The sequence below is a fragment of the Protopterus annectens genome, chromosome 5.part0, assembly GCF_019279795.1.
Source record: "Protopterus annectens isolate FY-2018-M chromosome 5.part0, PAN1.0, whole genome shotgun sequence".
In the NCBI taxonomy this organism is placed as follows: Eukaryota; Metazoa; Chordata; order Ceratodontiformes; family Protopteridae; genus Protopterus; species Protopterus annectens.
Genome location: NC_056735.1, coordinates 598,429,610 through 598,452,872, shown reverse-complemented (window position 1 = coordinate 598,452,872; position 23,263 = coordinate 598,429,610).

Below are 23,263 nucleotides of genomic sequence, written 5' to 3'. Positions count from 1 at the left end.
TGGTGCCTGAAGAGCAGAAACACTACAACAAGTTTTCTCAGGCAGAGACTAATAAGGTACTTCAAGCAGATACTCAGTATAGATAAGAGAGAGACTAGGTCTTCTGAGAACACGTGTTGCTTGACTGATGGTAGATGTCAAGGGCATCAGTGGCCAAAACACAGCAGCTCATCAGGTCTGTCATAGGGTCAGTGATATGATCCATCATGCTTGCGCAAAGGCCCACAACATTACATGGGAGTGTATGGCCACAGGTAGGTGTCCACAATCACAGACAACATTCATTGCAATGGAAAAGTTCCTTGTGTCTGTGTCTGGTGAAAGTAAAAGGATCCTAATACATGGTGGTAGCCTGTATCTGGGAGATGAACTGCATGCACCATCTCATGTCTCTGTTAAGGATATACCAGGTTGGTATTTCTTTATGTCAGCAACACGTTTTTGTAGCACACCAGTGCCATGAGCTTAGGGATGATCATTACCACCATATCTCTTCTACATGTGCATTTGGATACAGACACAACAGCATATAACAAAATTATGCTTATTTACTTTGTTTGCCTAACTGATATCTGTATTCTTGCAACACTATATGTGTGATTGCCACATGTTAGGCATTGTTATAATTGGATAGTTATCTGTCTGCTTTCACTGTTGCTATAGTCATGGAACCCTCCACAGGGAACATACATGCAAGATATCAGTGCTTCATCAGACACGGACAAATAATAGCAACCTTAAACTAGCACATTCTGAAGGCATCGTGCCATTGTCATCAATGTCTACTGTGAAGGACACAATACTATCCATATACAGTGACATATCATTGTGGCCTGTGAAACCTGGCCTCCCTCTCTAAAGTCTATGGAAGGACATGTCATTCCCAAAAGATGCAAGGAGTGCCTCCATCCCTTGTCCACATACCAGCAGTGGGTAGAGGGTAGTGGTGATGCTATTGAACATGGGGACAGGTGTCAGGAGCAGCAGGTTTGTGTCCATCAATGTCATGCTTCCCAGTCATTGCCCAGACTTAATACCACAATAGGCATTACACAATGAACATGCAGCAGTCATCCAGGCACAGGCAGTTGCCATGTATCATCATGAGAGATGCAATAGATGTACAATACAGGCTTCATGAAGAATTATGTGAGGACTTCTCCCACCTGATTGTCATACTGGCCAGGCACAACAATGCCTGCACTGCCTCTGTGGGGCCATCTGCCTCACATTCCTGGACTGTGGCTGCCACTCATCTGCCTGTACTGTGGGTATACCCCACAGGACATCTAGGTCAAGGCCATGTACTGCTAGCTTTTTCACACCACGCTTGATCCAGCATAGTGTGAGTGCCTATACAGATGTAGCCTATGTGATGGTCAGGCACATAGCATGACCAGGCAAGCCTCGCAGTTTGACTTGGTCCTTTCCAGTGAGTGCTGGTGCCTCTGCCATTCCTAGGAGGGGACAGAACCATGGCTGAGGGCATTCATGTTCTGCTTTTTTCTCTCATGAGAACCCAGAACAACTGTCAGACACATGCACTCAGTGCAACCACATCAGGAAGAATTGTGTCCTGGAACCCATACTGTGCAAGTACCCACTACAGCTGGACACCTACCATCCTTCAGGAAACATTAACCGCTCCCTTTATATTATAGCCTGTTCTCCCACTCTCCCATCCATGTCAGTTATTCCCATCCGAATTTCTATCCTTTCCTTTCACCAATGTGATCATAGCTGATTTCTGTCATTATGCCTCTCTTGACATTTATGTATGATGACACCATTGCTTTGCCCTCACTGCTATGTTACATGGGCAGGTGAAATCTGATATACAGCTTAGCCAGTCAATGTACTGTGTATTATATCTTGAGTATAGTATTGCATGTATTGATTTTAATCTTTTTTGTGTCTAATCTTGCCTATAATTTTGGACCAAACACCACCTCTTTGCCAGTTCCATGGTGTATTTTATCCAACTCTCTGCCTCACATAATCTATCCCTGCAGGCAGTTTCTCCAATCATCACCACCTCATCTGCTGACTATGGTCCGTATGATCCTTCAATCACAGTCCACTGCTCTAACTGTTTGTGTGTCACCATATTGTACAGAGTCGCATATACAGAAAATATCTTGTTGCAGATCTCCAGATCATACCACAGTGTGCCACCAGAGAAATGTAGACAGTGGGACTGGACCTTCTTCAGTTCAAATATGTGCTCAGCAAGGTTGCATGTCTCTGACAGTGCAATGTTGTATTGCATCTCATCTATACTCTCTGGCTACAATATTGATGTCATGAGTCATGGCTCCAGGGTATATTTCACATCTCCAGTAATACTTTACTTTGCACAAATTGCTAAATTAGGATGAACTTATGCCATATATGCAAAATGGAGGAACTGCCTGTATGGTACATATGCACACTCTGTATAATACCCTATGTGTTGCATCTGGCACTTGATGGAGTTAAAATATTTCCAGCTGATGTTTTGGTGGCCATGTGGTTCTGGTGGGGTGTTGATGGAGATGTGGATGCAATCAATGCCCCGTAGAACATCAGGTAAATTAGTTATTTCAAAGAATGCCTGCACAGTGGTCCTTTTCTTCTTTGCAGTCTTTTAGAACCACATATGCTCCTCCCTATGCTGCAAACATAACATTCAGTAAAAGGCTAATGGTGGTATTCATAGTCATTACAAGTATGCAAAATGGGAATCTGTTCTGTCCGTGCCTGAGAACAGCCTTAGCTCAATTCATACAGGCCAGTTGCACAAACATGATGTAGCCTTCAATAACATTATGCAAATAAAGAGGGAATGATATTACAATGAGAAATTATTATGCTAGTCAGTCGTCTTCCCTCCTGTTTGCAATTCATGTTGATCTTCAGACACATTTCTGTGCCATCCAAAGATGTGTTGTAAAAGGCAAAATAGCAGCTTTTCTATCTGCTTAGCACCTGGTGAAGATGCTTGCTGCTGCCACCAACCTAGATGTTTCTCAGTGTGAGCTGCTTGTCCTGGCTGAGCCAAAACTGCTTGCAACCAACAACACTCACTGGCCAAGAAGATGAAGACACTGACAGAGAATACCCCATTATAACTTTGATAATCAAGAAATTCTTGAAAGATATAAAGTGGACAGGCATATTTTAAGGGCTTTAGTTAGTATGTACGACAATGGGAACTAGGGAGATGCATAGCCTTCCTACACTTGTGGATACTAAAGTATGTATAGGTCTCACTATACTTGCCACAGGAACCTTCTAGAGACAGACTGGGGATACTCTGGGTATATATCTCAGGCTTCAGTCTCGAGGATACTTCAGCAATTCCTCAACATACTCTAGGAACATATGGTACCAGAATGATGCATGCCTTCTATGGGGTGGCACATTTCCATGAGGTGCTTACACTCGAGTTACCATTACAGCCCCAACAGCTCCACGGGTGAGCAGTACCAAAACAGGAAGGGCTAAAATTTTATCAACTGCCATGTAATATGTGATGCATGGTGTTGTATCACCAGTGTATTGGCCCAGCATCCTGGCAGAGCCCAGTTCCCACATCTGGTACACAAGCTTACTGTACTGCCTATTCCTGAATGATAGGATGCCCCATGGTCACCTTGTTGGTAAGTGGAAATTGTAATTATAATTATCTATTTAGTTGTTCTTTGGCAAATGTATTAATTAGTACTAAACCTCCCTTCCCTTGTTGTGTCTCTCCACCATTTTCTTTTCTTTTCTTTTCTTCTGTTTTCCACAGGATGCAAGCAAGCTACCGTTGCCTTGGCTCATGACCCCCTGTTCAGAACCCTACAAGAACTGCTAAAGAAAAGTATTTCCCTGTCCCTGACACAGATTGTCATCAAGAGAGTGTTTTGCCTGTTGAAAGCCTATTTCCATTGCCTGGATGAATCTGGATCTGCACTTCAGTATGACTCTACACTGCATGCAAGATGTTTACCACATATTGCATTCTGCACAGCATGATCATGCACCAGTCCAGTGGTGAACTCTCCCATGATGCTACTGCAGCTGCCACTATAAGTCCTACCACATCTGATGATAGTGTTGGTGGACATCCGGCAGCAGTAGGAAGGGACCCCATGTGGCAGGCTTGTGCACAGTATACAAATGTACAGGTAAAGAGCCAACTTGCAGTCCTCAGCTATGGACCATGACATTTAGGTTAGTGTTTCCTTCATTATAAACAACAAGCAAAGTATAATTTGAGAATGCTTTGCTATATGTGGGCTATACTGTGTGGTGCATTCCCTACTGTAACTGTACATCAGACAGTCCCTCTTACCTTTAAATATTTTATTCTAAAGTATAGTTACTCATATTGTTTATGTGCATTTATTATTTATTCTAAACATACAGTAAGAGTCATGCATGACTCTTCACTGAGATCTGTGCAGTGAATATAACTGGCAGCACGTAAGGAATGTTTTCATTTTTGTACTGTTTTCCTGAATGTATTTTGTTTAGGGACCGACGGTAAATGTGCAGGTACTGCTTCTAATGGAATGCTCATTAACTGATCATTGCTATTGCACTTCCTCACTGTATAAAAAAAACTGTGCATTTAAAGATGTACTGCTGCTGTAGTCTACCTTGCAGTTTTCATGAGATGTTACCATGCACAGGATAGGAAACTTGCATCGTATTTCTTTTTCTATGCTGTAATGTTTCTGCACTTTTATTTATGATAAATATGAAATTATTTCCTGTTCTCTGTTGAGGTACTGCATATCACATTATTTCATAATGTCATAGACACCAAACCTTGTGTCATCAGAAGTAATAGCAATTATCATTTATGCAGTGCAGCTGGTGGATTGGCAACAGTATTAACATTGGTGGCAGAATTAGTGTTACTCATGTAAGCATTTTTCAGTGAGTGTTAAGCTCTTGATAATGCATTGTATTTCACAGTGGTGCCCCCTCCCGCCACTTGCTCACTCGCTATATATATATATATATATATATATATATATATATATATATATAATTATATTTTCTGTAACTGTAACCAGTAGCATTACTCAATCTAAAGTCATACTATTGAAAAGCCCTTAATGCTGTTACACAATGCAGTCTGTAATTTACACCCCTTCTACATTTTTTCTAAAGTCAAATACATTCTGTTGAAAAGTCTCTTAGTACTGATCTGCATTGGATTCTGCAGTTTTCCCTACCTGTCCCCCTCCTGCATACACACACAAATATATATACATACACACACACACACACACACACACACACACACACACACACACACACACACACACACACACACACACACACACACACATATATATATATATATTTTTTTTTTCACATTTCCTTTGACCTTAAATAGTGACATTAGTCATCTAATGAAATGTATGCTGGTGAACTGACATGTGATACTTTAAGTAGATGCACTGTCAACCCTGAGTTACAGTAGATCAAATGTGCCCTAAGCAATGTGATCAAAGGCTAGGAAGGGTGATGGTGCTCATGAACAACAGAATGTGCTGGCATGTGATTTGATGTTGACCTGTTATGATGACATGACCTGCTGGATGCATGGGATTCTACAGATAGGGATGTCACAGTACTGAGTGTCCCAGGCCTTGAATGACAGGTTCAGCTATGTGTAGATGAGTGCATATATGGCCTGCTTTACTTCTGTTGTGTTATATCCCCTATGTTTTGCAGTACTTTCCTGAGAAGCAAAAAGTGTGTGATGTGCTGTGCCATCATGTGTCCAGACTGTACCCTGTCCTTGTCCCCATCCATCACTGTTTCCTACCTGAGTCCGGTAGGTTCTGACTAGTGTATACATGGAGGCAGAGATAGCTGCTATGTGTGACACCATTCTGCACATGAGTGTAACTATGGCATTATACCTACTCTCTACCCTTTCCATGTAGTGACAGAAATCCTCATGCACACCCTGCAGTACTCTGACCATCCCTAGCTAATTCTCTGTGGCAGTGGACTGAGCCTGGACAAAGTCACTGCACATTTGCTGCTGGGAAACCAATATTTTTCATGTTACTGTAGATAGCTGTGACATGTGCCTTCACCTGGTACCCCTTTGCACAAGTTTTACAGTGCACACTGCTACCTGTGAGATCATGTCTTCCTCCAAAAGGTGTTCCTGTAGTTGAGGAATCACTTGTGTTGAGAACGTGTTCCCTCCCTATACAACCTGCAATATAATGGCCTCATCTAGTTGACTTTGTCATCTTGTGTCACATCCAACAGAGTTATGTGCCTGCTGTGGGGTGTGTGGTCCTACAACTAGTGACTATTTGCCACTGTACTCATGCTGTCTTTTAAACAGAATTATATTATCATAATTAACAGTTGCCATTCATAACCTCTCCACAACAAACATAATTTATGTTAAATAGACATAGGATAATACCTTAACGTTAGATGCTATGCTACATCTCAATAAGGACAATAAGAACCAGAAGTATGGATTAATACTTGATGCCTGTAAAGCCTTCGACAGAGTAAGCTGGAGGTTTTTATTTACAACCATGCCCTAATTCAACATTCCCAAGAGCTACATTAATCTTATTGAAAACCTATATAATAAAACTTATACTTATCTCTACATTAATAAGACTTTATCTAAACCTAACAGAATACTGAATGGAACTAGACAGGGTTGTCCTGTATCACCCCACCTTTTTAACTTATATCCTGAGCCTCTATTACTTTCAATCTCTCAAACCACATTTCATTCCATCCCTAAAACCTTAAATGTCAAAGTAAGCTTATCGGCATTTGCGGAAGACTTCAATATTTATTTTGAATGCCCTATTTCAGACATTAAGAGACTATCCAGTACAATAGACAGATTTTTAAAAGCCTCAAACTATTTAGCCAACCAAAAGAGATCACTTGTTTTCCATATTAATCCTTTAGGTCATAAAGAATATTTATTTGCTGAGTCCCCATTCAAAGTAAATTACTCTTTTAGGTGCCTAGGGATAAAATTTGATCATATCTTTCAATCCATGTATCAGAATAGGGTCTATATTAGAACACCGAACATTCAAAATTTCAAGTGTTTTAATATCAACCCATTTTCAGCGAACGCTTTACATTTCGAAGAAACAGAAAACCAAATTTTTCCTAGGGAAAGAATTTGGTTGTCCATTTCTGTTGCTTCAGTATTTTCAGCGCTGTGATGGAAAGTTACAGGTCGGGTCAGGTAAGTGTGCGATTGTGTGGATGTGAGGGTTAGGGCGGGTTAGGTGAGTTAGGGTTAGGGCGTGGGTCAGGTAAGTGTGCAATTGTGTGGATGTGAGGGTTAGGGTGTAGGTGAGGTGACTGTGCGATAGTGAAGGACCTTAGGGTTAGGGTTTGGGTTAAGGTAAGTGGATAGTTAGTGGTGTATGTATGGTTTAGTGTAGGGTTAGGTGTAAGAGTTTAGGTGTTTGTTGTGTGTATGTGTTTTGGAACAGCAAATTTTTTCCCTAGGAAAGAATTCGCTGTTCTGAATGTTTGATGTTTTAAATTTTCAACTCATAGAGTTCAGTATTAGAACACTCAACATTTTGAATGTTTGGTGTTCTAATATAGACCCTCAGAATAACCTTATGAAAGTATGTATGGGCATTTTACAGGATCTTCATAGATGGCAACAACTAAATCTGTCTCTTATATCTGAAACAGCAATTATAAGGATGAATGTCCTACCTAAATTATTGTATCAGTTTAATGCCTCAAATTTGGTCATTCCTAATTATTTCTTCCAAAAGATTAATAAAGAAATGGCTAAATTTATTTGGTTCCCAAAAGCGGTTAGGATAAGTTATCAGAAATGATGTTATCCCAAGCAAAAAGGAGGTCTAAGCCTGCCAGATTTTCGCCTCTATCACTGGATAATATGTGCAAGCAGAGTTATTCTAATCTCAAATTTTATTCCAAAGGAAGATACATGGTGCCCTTTATGGGTTAAAATCTGCCATAATCATGTAAGAAGTAATAACTTCAAACCCAAAGCCCTACCTTTCTTAACAGTCAAAAGCTTGAGTAGCTTCTCTATTAATAGCATTCTGAGGCAAAGAGTAAAGAGCTTTCAAAGCCTAATAAAATATATGGAGCTAGAAAGAACCCTTCCCTTTTTATAACCAATTCATATGAACCCAAATATCAGGTTAAACAATAAAATGATTAATCTATCAAATTACCCTCTTATCAAATATGATATCATATGGGATATATACAAACACAAGGTGAAATCATTGCATGAACTCAGAGATGAGCTAAAACTTGGACATAAATACACTATTATTCTTCATCAAATTAGGGAACTTTTAACAAAGATAGTTATGGATGAACCCAACATTGGAAAAGATATATCCAGTGCTATAGATTTCATAAAAAAACCTAACCAAAAGAAGAAGTATGACATCAAATACCTGTACATTGTTGACGACCTCTAAACATCAGACTATACTATTTTTCCAAATACTGGAATCAACGTAACAGTGATCTCAGTGAAGGCCAAAAACCAATAGAATCCACTATTAAGTTTTCCCCATTTAAAAAGCTAATCTACACACAAGTGATGATTAATAACAACACTTATTTTACCCCTTGTATTTTGAATAAATTCAATCCTAATATATCCCCATCATGTTCATGCTGCTCATTTACCCAAGCAGATCTCTGGCACATCCTCTGGTCATGCAATCACACATATAAACTCTGGTGCTCTCTCAAAGTTAGATTAGGTACGATGGTTATCAAAAGTTGACCATATCATGGGAACTAGTGGTCTTACACATTACTGATCTCAGATTAAACAAGCTGAAATTTCATGTACTTCTTACCCTTTGTTTATTGATCAAATTTTATATAACCAAAAATTGCTTGGATCATGCCAAATTATCCTAGCGTGGTTTCAGGAACCTAATGATAAGATACATATCCTCACAAAAAATCTTTATTAACAACCTTAGAAAACGGGGCTATTATCAGAAATTTTGGAAATTGATTTTTCATATCATTCAGGGAGATTGTGTAACTGTTTAAACTATTAAACTTGATGCTTCAACTTCAATTTGTGAGATCTGATATCTCCCCTCTTAGACTATTATAGCAATAACCCACGCCTGGGTGTGGGTAATGCTAAATTTACCCACGGTTGGCGTGGTTTGGTCCCGAGGGCGAAGCCCGAGGGACCAAACAAAGCCAACCGTGGGTAAATTTAGCATTACCCACACCCAGAAGTGGGTTATTGCTATTATACCATGACATTATTTAAGAAAAGAAACTATTACTTTTCTTAAATAATGGCATAGTATAATGCCTGTTTACTGCCCTTCTGCAGATGTCTGGCATCGCGGCAGTTCTGATGTACTGCGCCCGCGCAGTACATCAGAGTTGTGAGCAAAAACGGAGAAAGCAAGATCTCCGTTGCTTTTTAGTGTTCGCTATGTTAAATGAGTTTAACATAGCGAGACAGTTTTAAAATAAGCAACGGACATCTCCGTTGCTTATTTTAACTGTCTCGCCATGTTAAACTCATTTAACATAGCGAACACTAAAAAGCAACGGAGATCTTGCTTTCTCCATTGCTTTTAAACATGCCTCGCTATGTTAAATGGGTTTAACATAGCGAGACAGCTTTAAAATAAGCAACAGAGATCTCCGTTGCTTATTTTAAAGTGCCTCGCCATGTTAAACCCATTTAACATAGCGAGACAGTGTTTAAAATCGAAGTTATACTAATGGAAAAAAGTCCGGGCGACTGGACCTTTTTCCATTAGTATAACTCGATTTACAATGGGCACGCTGGCCAATCAGCATGCACGTTTTGGGGGGATCATGGTATAATATTATTATCATTACCATTGTCATCTCAGGCACTTAAGATTATATTAGAATTATCCGGCTCCATCTTCTAGAGTTTGCAGTAGCATTGTATGTATATATTTATATAGAGTTTTTACAGCCTATATTTATAAGAGGTATACAATGTTTAATTATTGACTTTAAATTAGGTCCATATTGTGTTTGAACTTTTCCTTCTTGTGTTGTTATGTGTTTATTGTTTTTTGCCTCTTTTATAAATTAATAAAAAAAATTGGAAAAAAAATGATCATAATTAACAGTCATTCTGCTGTTGACATCTTCCACCTGTACTGGTAGAGGGAACCACTTCATTTCTGCTGCTGATCCTTTGAATGATTCATTATATTATTACTCAGAGACTGGAACACATTTCTGATTGATGTACAGTGAGTTCTGGAGGGCAATTACTATGCAAACTCAGTTCACTTTCATGATGGGTAGAAATAGAGGGTTCACCTGTTAATAGCAAATGTCATTCATGTATTGCATATTAGCAGTTAATGTCATCTTCCTAATATTTCAATATGTCATAGTGGAAGCACTAACTTTCTTGGATGGATGTCTGTGAATGATGCTGAGGTGAATAAATGCCAGTGTTCACGCCACCTCTGATTTTGCTCGTGAAATCCTCATTGGTGTTGTGGTCATCTCTCCATGTGGAGAGGATACATTCCTCACTGGGTGTTAAAGGGATAAGTGTAGAATGTCCTCCCACTAGTATTGCTTTGGGCAACTGCATTTTGCTTTACCTTTGCTCTAGCACATCCTACTGTATTGCCGGTCCATTTCCTGTATTGTTTCATTATGCAACCCCAAAGATATTTGAAGAGAAATAAAGGCAAAAGCATCTAGATATGGAAATTTCACAACACAGAAAATAAGATCACAAAAATGGAATATAAAACAGAAAATTAGTATAGTAGAAGTTAAAAACAGAAGTTGAAGTTATGGAATACCTGCAAAGTGAAGAATTTAGTGTAGAAGGTCTAAGTAAGCAATAATGCCATCCATGGTGTGTGTTAATGTGTAATTAACACCTGCCCAGGGGTGTTATGAAGCCCGAAGCTGCAGGCGGAGGGCCTCTACACCCCTGGAAGGGTGTTAATTACATATTAACACACACCCTGGAGGGCATTTTTGCACTTAGAGAATTGGTTCTCTATAAAATTGTTGTGTTTTGCTTACTTTTTAAAACTATTATATTATTTTTTATATATTTTTGATGTAAATAGCTCTTTTGCCTAATGTTTCAAACTTTCAATAATAATGTTAATGGTGTTGGAGGAGGCATTTTACATCAAAAATATATATAAAAATAATATAGTACTTAAAAAAATAAAAATAAGTAAGTAAAACACAACAATTTTACAGACAGCCCATTCTCTCTTTCACTCATACACAGCCTCTTCTGCTTTCACACACACATACATATACACACTCAGTCTCCTCTGGTTTCATACTCACATTCACTGAAACAAGCATAACTCTCAACCTTTTAGCGCATAAAATCTCTTGCTCTTATAAACTTAGAAAGTTGCTAGAGTAAAAGGTCTTGTATTACAATAGATTTTCTTAAAGATATGAAACCTGAAATTCAAATGCCTGTCATTATTTAGTGAATTCCTCACTAATTTGCCCCAAGACTTCATAAAACCACAGGTTTTATGAGGAACAGACAAAAAATATGAGGTAAAACTCTAGACATTCTGATAACGTTTGGACAGCTGAGAGCTATGCACATAAGACTGCTCTCTCTATCTCTCTCGATCACACACACACACAGTCTCTTCTGCTTTCATACATGCATTCACTCACACAAGATTGCTCTCACTCTCTCTCTCTCTTTCAATCGCTCTCACTCATACACAGTGTCCTCTGCATTCACTCACACAAGGCCACACACTCTCTCTCTCTCAATCTCTCACACACATTCTCCTCTACTTTCATACATGCATTCACTCACACATGCAAACAGAAACATACACACACTCACACACACACACACACACACACACACACACACACACACACACACACACACACACACACACACACACACACACACACACACAAACACTTTTTTTCGGTTTATTTTTTACACTTGTTTAACAGCAAAAGCTCTGCTTAGCGAGTGTAAAGTAATGGCAGTTATTATTTTTTTTCATTCCAAGCTCCATGGCAGATTGATATGCTGCCATGAAGTGTCAGACTCATTTTTCAGCAGGCATTACTTGAACATTAATACCCTGAGAACGTTCATTCTCCAGTCAGGGTGCTGGTGTAAAGTTTGCCCATTCTCTAACACAGGTTATATCACAGCATGATGGAACAACAGACCCCCAAAATAAGGAGAAACAAGAGGAGCAGAAGACATCTTAAGAAGAAACGTGGACATGGGAAAGAAAATGGATTTAATGTAGTGCAATATTTATACAAAGGAGGGTACTTACATATTATTGCCACCACATTCTCAGAAACGTGACTCACCGCTGATATTTTCTGCCAGCGTTTCAAGCTACCATTTTGTTTGGGAAGGAAATTCTACTTTTTTACTATGTAATGTTTGTAAAACAAATTATATAGATATTGATAACATAGTCATGTTTTAAAATGTGATGATACTGACCATGCAAGTGGCACTGTATGATCATTATTTTCCAACTGATAATCTTGTCCATATTCAACTTTGCTTTCAGTTTAGTTACTGTTCCACATGTGACATCCATTGACCCTGGCAATCTTTTAATTGTTGTCACCCCTGGTGTCCTTAATCATCATTTATAACAAAATCAAAAAAGGTATTTCTTAAAAAGAAAGAAAGATGCTGGTAGACTCCCTAACAGTAATCCCATCAGGAACTACAACTTTGACGAGCTACATTTCAAATATTTTTGCTGAACAACAGTATGTTTCATAACAGTGGTATACATACCTCAAAACCTCCGACTTCAAGAAATCTGGAGAAAAACATAAATAATGGTGCAGGACAGGGCTGATAATCAAAAATCAATGACAGATGTACTTCACTTACAACCAAAAACTAAAAAAAAAACAGGACGAAGAAGAAGCATACAGTTTAAAATGTGTTTTCAGAAGCCTGTTATTATCCCAAACACAATAGCTTGAAGGGCTGGCAGAACATATCAGTGGTGAATCATTGAGAATGTAGTTGTGATAATACGTAAGTACCCAAAGGAGAAAGCAAACCTAGTCTATACAAAAAGAGCAGCACCAAAGATATTTGAAGAGAATTACAGGCAATGGCATCTGGACATGGAAAATTTTACAATACAAAAAGTAGGTAAAGAAGAAAAGTAGAAAAGAGGATTAGAAACAAAGAAGTTAAAGAAATAGAAACTGAGGTTATGGATTACCTGCGAAGTGAAGGATTTAGTGTACAAAATCTAACTCTGATAACATCACAGCAGGAAAGATCAATGGATCCCCAAATTAAGGAGAAACCAGTAGAGTGGGAAACGTTGGATCATTTGCCATATGAAGATGCTTTGGAGCCTTCTACATGAAACCAGAACAAACATTTAGTGGGAGTTGCACAGCAAGGGAAGGAACTGGAAATTGTGGCAACTCTGATGCAGTCAATGTTGTGCAGCGATAGGCCAGTGAGTTCCCATATGAAAGAGCAACATATAATACAGAATGAAACTGAAGATAATGTGGCATAAGAAGATGCTCTGGAACTTTCTATAGAATGCCTGCAGGAAATGTAGAACAAAGAATGGGCCCTCAGTTTAGAAGAAAATGATCTAAGAGAAGAGTTGCCTGATTTAATAGAGATAGACAATAAAATAAACAGAATACAGAAAGTCAATAAAACCCAAAAAGTTAGAAGTTTGATAAAATAAATGAACACAGTAATTAGGACTGTTCTTAGAGATTCATGTGGTATAACAAAACAAATAGGATATATTAATGTGCAGCTAAATTAATAACAGATAAGCCTTACCACAAAATAACAGGGTGATAAGGGAAAGGATGGGGAGAAATCGAATGCCGTCATGGAAGTATCGAATAGAGAAAAAATTATAAAGCAACTAAGACAAGAAGTGTCACTTTTAGAAGAGTGTAGAAGAGGGAACAGATCAACAAAAATACTCAGAAAGATAGATGCTTTAAGAGCAAAGTGCAGTATCAGAACAGTTCAGGATGTATTGTGCACTATCACAAATAATAAACTAAAAATATCAGCACAGGCTGAAAAACTTAGAAGATATGCAGATAAATATAAAGGAAAAGTACAAAATAAACAATTTATTGATGACTCAAAACATTTTATAGAGAATTGGGAAACAAGGCAATATGAATTGAAACACTACAGAAAAAAAGAAGAAATAGATACAATTGCAAATGTAATAAATCCAGTATGCAGTTCGAATGACAATAAAACACTCAATATTTATTAAAACAAAAAACAACTGGTACGCGCTTTCATTCACAAAGAACAAGCAGTCAAAAACAGGCTGACACCTTCAAGGAAATGCTACAACAACACCAGACAAGGATAACAGGAATAGAGGTTTCTCTAAATGACTTAGAAAGCAGACTTAAGGAAGAGGAAACAGAAAGAACTGCTTCTTAAACAAAACACTTGGTTGGTTAATAAAGTAGATGACTTGGAAAATAGGGAGCTGAGAAATAACATCAGGATTTTCAGATTACCTGAAAACAGAAGGTGAGGATATTATTTCCTTTTTATTAAGCTGGATTCCTGATTTTTTAAATTTAAAAGAAGGACTTTCCTTTGGCATTGAAAAGGGCACACAGAGCTCTTGGGAAACCTGCCACTAACTCAAACTCTCTTCCTAGGTCAGTAATTATCAAATTTCTTTCATACTTGGACAAGGAACTGATTTTAAGATCTGCTTAGAGGAAGGCATCTATAAAATATAAACAGAGCCTAATAAGATTTGATAATGACTATTCATCTAGAATAATGGAATAAAGGAAAAAAGTGTGGCCAATGATAAAGTTTCTGAAACAAAACAACATCAAGGCACAACTTGCATATCCAGCTAAGATAAGAATACTGTATGCCAACAAGATGAGGACTTTTATGGACTTAGAGGAAGCCTCTTCATTTATTAAAACTAATAATGTGATTACTTTACCAGAGGATATGGATTGGATGTCACCTTCTCTCAAGAGAACAAAAGAAACAAATGTCTGGACAGATGTCAAAAAGAAGAAGCGAAAGACTGATACTGTTACAGCCAAATCTCTCAAAGCATCTACTATGATATGAATTATTTTAACATTACTTTAAAGGACCAATTTTACTGCTTGAAATTTTAAAACAAGGGTAACTAACTACTGGAATCTTTATCTATATTTTTTGAAAATATATGACACATGAGAGTTTTCACATTACCTCAGGTATGTAAAACAGGGTACTTTCTTTCACAGAAGGAGGGTTATATAGCACATAAAATATTTATACTGTAAATCAACATACATAGTATATGTGCATTTTCTCTTAATTTTGTCTTTTCTTTCTCTCTCTTCTTTCTTTTCTCATTATTTATTTTAACTGCATCTTGTCTCCCTTTCTAAATTCTCTCCTATTTACTATACTAATATAGTCTGTATATACTTAATAACTCACTATCTATACATAGATAAATAATAGTCTAAAATAATCTAGTTTTAAGGTAGACTAATTGGAATAGTGAACTTAATTAATTATTACAATATTTATTAGATTAATGATAGTCACTGTGATGCTTACTGGGATTGGGGACATGTTCGATGTACACATGTCCTTTGAATTATTTCCTTTTAGTATTAACAAATACATAAAAAAGAGGGAAAGTGCACTATTGGTTAAGAGAAGTGAAGCTTTCTTTACTTTCTATTTGCATTGCCATAGCAACAGTAAACAATTGCTGCAGTTTCTAGGGATACTGTGAATCTGTGAAGTGCATTTAGCCTCACAGATAACAAATAATAAGAAAATGTAATGTTGTTTAGTTATTAAAATGAAAAGCAACCTAAACAAGGTAAAATAAAGACATAATAGGACAATTTGTATTCATTTTATGATTTATCCTCATAGGATTACATATTCCTGGAAACACAATTAAAATGTTCACAAACTACATGTGCACTGAAATGTAGCTGCTTGATTAAAAAGTATTACTCATTTTAACATGCTGATTTCACAAGCTGTCTGCACTGTAAAAGTTATATTTTATATGTTACTTGAAACTGACAGTCTCTAGAGCACATGAAAAGATACATATTACTTTTTGCAACATGTTATTTTTGCAGTTACCTCACACTCTATACAAACTCACTTGGCAACTGATAGCTATTCATTTAAAATATCAGTTTAAATATTAAATGTGCCCTTGGCTTGAAATGCTATTGACATTTTGACAAAATATAATGTGAATTGTAAAATTAATGACTTGAAAGAAGTGAAGTAATGTATAGATTTCAAAAACAGTTCCTGACACTACAGTAAAAGTAAAAATGTATATTCACAAGGAAGTATTGAAATGTTTTAGTCTTCCAGTTAAAATAGCTTACTGTCAACATTTTGCGATATCAGAAGGTTTGAAGAACTAGGAAATTTCTATTCTTTGTCTTTATAATGATTATTATTAGACAGATGGTAGGCTTTGCTTAGTTTAATGAATTGTGACATATGTTTATGAGGAAAAGTGGACTCAATTACTCACATTGGACTACACGTTCCTGGAAACTCAGTTGAAATGGTCCCAAATTACTTGTGAATTTAAATGAAACCGCCTGATTAATAAGCATAATTTACTTTAACAACCTGAATCCATAAGCTATCTGCTGTATATATGCTACATTATATATGTCACTTGCATATGACAGTCTCTAGAGCACATGAAAAAATACATATTATTTTTGCAACATGCTATATTTGCACTAACCATACATTCTAAACTAACTCAATTGGCAACTGACAAGTTATTTATTTGAAACATCAGTCTAAATATTAATTGTTCCCTTGAAATATTGTTGTTTTTTTGACAAAACAAAACCTGAATTGAAAAAGGAATGATTTGAAGAAGTTAAGTATTGTACAGATTTCGAAGACAGCTATTGACACTGCAATATAAGTAGAAATGTATACATGCAAGGACATTTTTAAATACTTTATACTTTTAGTTAAAATAGCTTATTGTTAACTTTTTGCTTTATCAGAAAATTTAAAGAGCTAGGAAATATATTCTAATTTGCCTTTATAATGTTTACTAAAGTGATGTTAGTCACTGACTTGCTTAATGGATTGCGAGTCATGTACAAGATGGACTACTGAATGATATTTCTGTTTACCTATGTTTGCTGAATTTCTTTTATTAGTACTGATTTAAAACAAGGGGAAGAAAGGGAAGGGAAATCTCTGTTTTTGGTCAAGGGAAGAGAGGCTTAAGAGTATTCTAACTGCCCCGAGAACTCTCTAAGATGCTCTAAATACTATTTGATTAATACTTACCTAAGGTAAGTCTTGATTACCATATAGGTACCTTGATGTGATTACCCATTCTGGAAGCAGGAGGTGCCCTATGCAGGATGGGAATTGTTAGGGTGATCATAGTTCATTCTTAGACTCTGCTTTGTAAATCTATAAATATGCAAAAGCACTGCACACTAGAATGTAGGGCGCCTGTATTCAGAGTCAGGATACCACTGATAAGCCATGTCTTTTCATAAATGTAAGTTGAAGTTGGTGAGCTGAAGAGTGGGAAGGTAAAGGAAGACAGTACACCTACAATCAATTCATATTTCATTGGTAATCACTCATTGTCTCCTGTAGAGTCCTTTTAGTCAAATTATTTTAGTAATAATTTATTTGTTGTTGGCTTATTTAGTATATGCTCCTCTGTTGCATTTAATTTATCCAAAATGACATATCTGACATGTTTGGGATCTCTTAAGGGTAACTAAATATTGGATATTTTCTAAGTCAACATAATAATTGTTTACACTAACATTCCATCCTGATATATAAAATACTATAGAACAATAATAGAATAATATAGTATTTCATATCTCTTTTAAGAAAATTCTCCATATAATAATTTAACATATGGAGCTCAGTTGATATTGTTGGTTAAAGGTATGAGTGATACTCCAATAGATCTAGCTTTATCTATTGGATTGGGAATGGCTTTCATTCCATGTTTAATGGGACATTCATATTTACTTGCATTTGATACTTTAGAATTAATGTTTTATAGAAGCACTTTTTTAAAGCCTGACCAGAATTTTACCCTACTTATATTTAAAGAAGAAAGAACATTAAATTACACTCCCAAGTTTACACACCTAAAAATAGCATCCAATGTTATCAGAGAATATGGTATAACTACTATTATCAAAATAAAAAAAGAAGCAAAAAGTTTCTTCCAACAATAACTTGAAATGGATTTAACATTCTTATCATTAAATACTAATGGCTTAAATAATGCAAATAAAAGAGAGAACTTACTAAAATATTTAAATCTAAATTTAGCTTTATTTGGAACCCTAAGGACTATACAGTCTTAGCTCAATCATCCTATGGAACAAAGACAAAAGGAGTATCAGTTCTCAAGAAGAAAAACATAATCACTCCAAAAGTTAGTTATAAATATGAGGATAAATAAGGCCTACTAGCATTTGTTATAATTAAATTTAAAAACAGAATATGGACCTTAGCTAATCTATATTGGTTCCCAGGAATTGGAGCAGGAACAGTTAAAAAATGCCTAGATTTTATTTCCAACAATTATAAAGGAAATCTTATAATGGGAAGAGACTTTAATTGTAGCTTAGAAGCTTCTGAAACCACCAAGAAGTCTTTTCGCATAGCAACTATTTCAAAATCCTTAAAAAATGGATTGATTCATTTAATTTAATAGACACTTTTAAGGTAAAAGATGATAAATCCTTATTATTTTCCCATAAAGACCATACATTTGGAACACAAACCAGAATAGACAAATTATTCGTAGTTCAAGACATACAAACAAAAATCCTCAACTTCTCAATAGTGCCATGCCCCTTCTCAGATCATGACTCTCTGATAATGAAGCTCCAAATAGAGTTTAAACCTTTAATCCTCTCAACTAGAATTCCATCATATATCACGAAAATTAAAAAATTCAGACCCTGGATGTTGTGAGAACTACAATTATTTATTGAAATTAATAATGCAACAGAAATCTGTAGAGCCATGGTTTTGGACTCATTAAAAGTGTATTTATTTGGTAAGACCCTTAGCTGGTACAAAAACAAAGTTAGAGAGTGGAAATCTGAATCATTAGACTTGCAAACCAGACTCTTGACAGCAAAATCTAAAAAAAAAATCTGAATTTTCCAGAAGTCAAAAAAAGAAATAGAGGAATTAAATAAAAAATATAATGAAATTCTAACACACAAAACTTGTCTAGCCTTGGAAAAATTAAAAATAAACTCATTAGCCACATCCCCCAGATATCTACATAACTTATCTACAAGAATTAAAATAAAATCTAAAGCAAGTAATATTACTAGTATATATCACGAAAAGAATGGGGAAAAATTATCAGATATAGGAGACATCCTTGAAGCATTTCAGTTCCATTATATGGAACACTTCAAAAAAAGAAGATTTAGAAACAAACCAAATAAACTTAGACACAAACCTTATCAATATAAAAAAAATCCCCAAAACTTAAAACTAGACCTACAAAAACCTATATCTTACAAAGAAATTGTTGACAAGATAAAAGAAAGCAAATCTAACAAAGCTCCAGGGATAGATGGTATGAAATTTACAAACTCTTCCCTTCAACAGTAATCTCCCTTTTTCATAAAATTTTGCTAGAAGTCCAGTCAGGAGCAAAAATACCTCATGGAAATATTCTCTGATAACACCAATTCTAAAATATAATAAACCATCAGACCTCTGCACCTCATACAGACCTATATAATTACTGAATAATAATTACAAAATATTCATGTCAATCCTAGCTAACAGAATGAAAATCCCACTTTCAAAGACAATTAATAATGATCAAACTGGATTTTTATATAGCAGGCACACACATGATAATATTAAAAGGATAGTTACTCTTATAGATTATGTGAATAAAGAAGATAGCAAAACACTTGTAATCGGATTAAGACATAGAAAAAAACTTTGATTTCCTCAACTGGGAATATCTATTTAAAACTTTATCTTTATTTAAATTTCCTCCTCCCTTCATCTTATTACTAAAAACATATATTAATAACTTAGCCTGCATTAAATTAGGTCCTTTCACCCCAGAATCTATCCATATAACGAAAGGTACTAAACAAGGATGCCCCCTTTCTCCTATTTTATTTGCTTTGGCTATATAAATACTTGCAGAAATAATGCACAATACTCCAAGAATAAAAGGAATAGAAGTCTATGACCAGTACATATCTAAAATAATGCTTTTTGCAGATGATATTTTATTATCCCCATCAAACTCCAGAGAGTCATTAGGAGAGCTAGAAGATGTAATGGAGAAATTTTATAAGATTTCAGGTCTACACTTTAATAGATCAAAATCAAGATTTCTCTTTTTAAATAAATACAAAGACTTGCAAGTTACAGATAAATCCATCATAGGAAAACAAGAACTTACGCTAAATTATTTAGGAATAGTGTTATGCAAAAATATAAATAAACAGCATTAATAAATTATAAAAGCATTATCAAAACAATAAAAAAAATATATAGAAATGTTGAACAAAATTATATTAACTTTTGAAGACAGATTGCAATTAAAAAAAATGGTCTTATTGCCAAAAATACTACATGTAGCATTAGCAATGCAGTTAATTCCCAAAAGATGCACTCTTAAAGAAATAAACTCATGTTTAATAAAATGTTTATGGTATCCCAAAAAGAATAGAGTAGCTCTAACTCATCACATTAGACCCTGGAAACAAGGAGGATTGAACTTCCCAGAAATAGAAACACATATAAAAGCATCTGTGGTTAAAAGTGCAGTAGACTGGATAAACCCAAATTATTTTGCCAACTGGAAAGAATTAACAAGGGCTATATTAACAAATGAATTTAATCTGTTAAAAAAAAATAATAGTAGTCAAATCAAACAAACCCTGGTAAATACTATACATACGTATACAATAAAATATAACAAAACCTTCTAAAACAACACTGATTAATCATTACATCAATTCCGTTAGTAAACTTATCATTGCAGATGTAGATCTAAAACTTTGGTTTGACCTTTTAACCACATTTACCATCACTAAGAAATTTCCTCACAAAATATATAGGGAAACAACAACCTCCTGGGAACAAAATGAATTCTTATGCTGGTTTCAATGTGTAAATAAAGTAAATGTTTTAGATATACATATGATAGAAACTGCTTACAATATTCCAACACAGGACTGGTTAACCTTACAAAGCATTCTAATGTACACTCAAGATTTATGCAGATCTATTAATAATTCCTCATTTAACGATATTCCAAATCTAATAAGTTTTATGTATAAATTTATATATAATAGTTGTGAAAAGAAAAATTCCATTTCAAATCTATATGAAGAGTTAATAACATATAAAACAATTCCCAAACCATCATACTGGCAGTTCTTAACAAAAGGTCAGACATTGCAGTTAACAGAAGAAATTAAAAGTAACATCTTACTAGCAGTTAATTACACCTCTAACACACAGTACTGGAAAATATTTAACTGGAAATACTTACATAGAGCATTTTTAACACCAGATAGAATTAAAAAGATCAGTACTACTAAAAATGTTTTTTTTGCTGGAGGTGTGAAAAGTCAAATAAAGCAGACTGGATTCATATTTTTTATGAATGTAATAACATTAAATCATATTGGAATGGAATCAATCATTTTTTACAAGCTTTATTTAATGAATCCTTTACCTTAACTAAAATATTGATAATACTAAATGTAAATGAAGGTCCCTACCTGAATAAAACAAATATGTATTTGTTATGGACAATACTTGCTATATCTAGGAAATGCATAACCAGAAGGTGGAATTCAAATACACCCCCGACGTTGGAAGAATTCTATACTTTACTGAAGACAACTGCATTGATGGAAATAAAAATCAAAGAACTACGAATCTATCCCAGGCCACTGGTAAATAATCCTTGGAAGAAAGTTACATCTTTGTTGGACACTCTCAATATTGTATCTCTGATAACTTATCTGTTAATTCCATATTTAATAACATACAGTGTATATAACTGAAAGTCAGGCTATTGTAAATATTGTATATAATTGTTTAAAATGATATTTAAAAATATTATGTAAATGTTATTTTAATTGAAAAAAAAATATCTGAGGAAAAAAAAAAAGATTTCTCTTGAAGAGGGCCAGTGAGGTGGCTTTTTGACATGTATAGGAAGTCTATTCCATAGCATGGAAAGTCTCTGGGTTATGAACCTGTCCCTCCAGCATGTTCTGTTGATTGTGGTAATGAGGTTGAGGTCTCTGGAGCATGTGGTGTGGAGGGATTGGGATTTCTATAGATGGAGCATTTCTAACAGAGCTGGGTCAGACATGGCTTTGTAAGTCAAGCAGAGATCGCTTCTAAGTAGGCAATATGAGACAGAGAATAGTTGGAGTTTTTTTTAGTCTGTCCAAATAGGACAAGTGTTTAAGGCCTAGGATCCTCTTTGTGAGTTACTTTTGTGGCCTCTCCAGTTGTTGGAGGTGTCTAGTGAGGTAGATGCCAAATGGGGCATTGTACTTAATGATTGTCCTAATGAGGGAAGAGTAGAGGGAGACAATGACCTCCTTCTTACTGAATGCAAAACCCTTAGTAATGAGATGTGCAACATAGAAGGACTTTCTGACCACAGTGGCAATGTGTTGGTCAAAAGAGAGGTTGATGTCAACCTGTGTTCCAAGATCTCTTATACCACCTTCTGTGTTCAGTGGACTACCATTAATGTGGTAATTCATGGGAACCAGGTTTTTCCCAAAGGGGATGACGACACCTTTTGTGGCATTGAGCTTAAGGCCATGGTTCTCGCACCAGTCATTGGTCTCAGTGAGGCCTTTCTGTAGGATGTCAACATCACTTGGGGAGTTAATAATAGCTCCCAACTTGCAATCATCTGCAAACTTTGTCATCCAGAGTCCCTCCATGTTGGCCTGGACTTCAGAGAAGTAGATACCAAATAGGAGATGACCCAGGACCGAACCCTGTGGGACTCCACTCATGACTGGTCAGCAGTCTGACTTGAAGTCAGCTACTTTCACACTGTGGTTCTATCTGTGAGCCAGTTTGCAACCCACCTAGTGATATAGGGGTTGATGCCTAGCTTAGTGAGATTTTCTATGATTCCTGAGTGGAGAATGGTATCAAAGGCCTTGG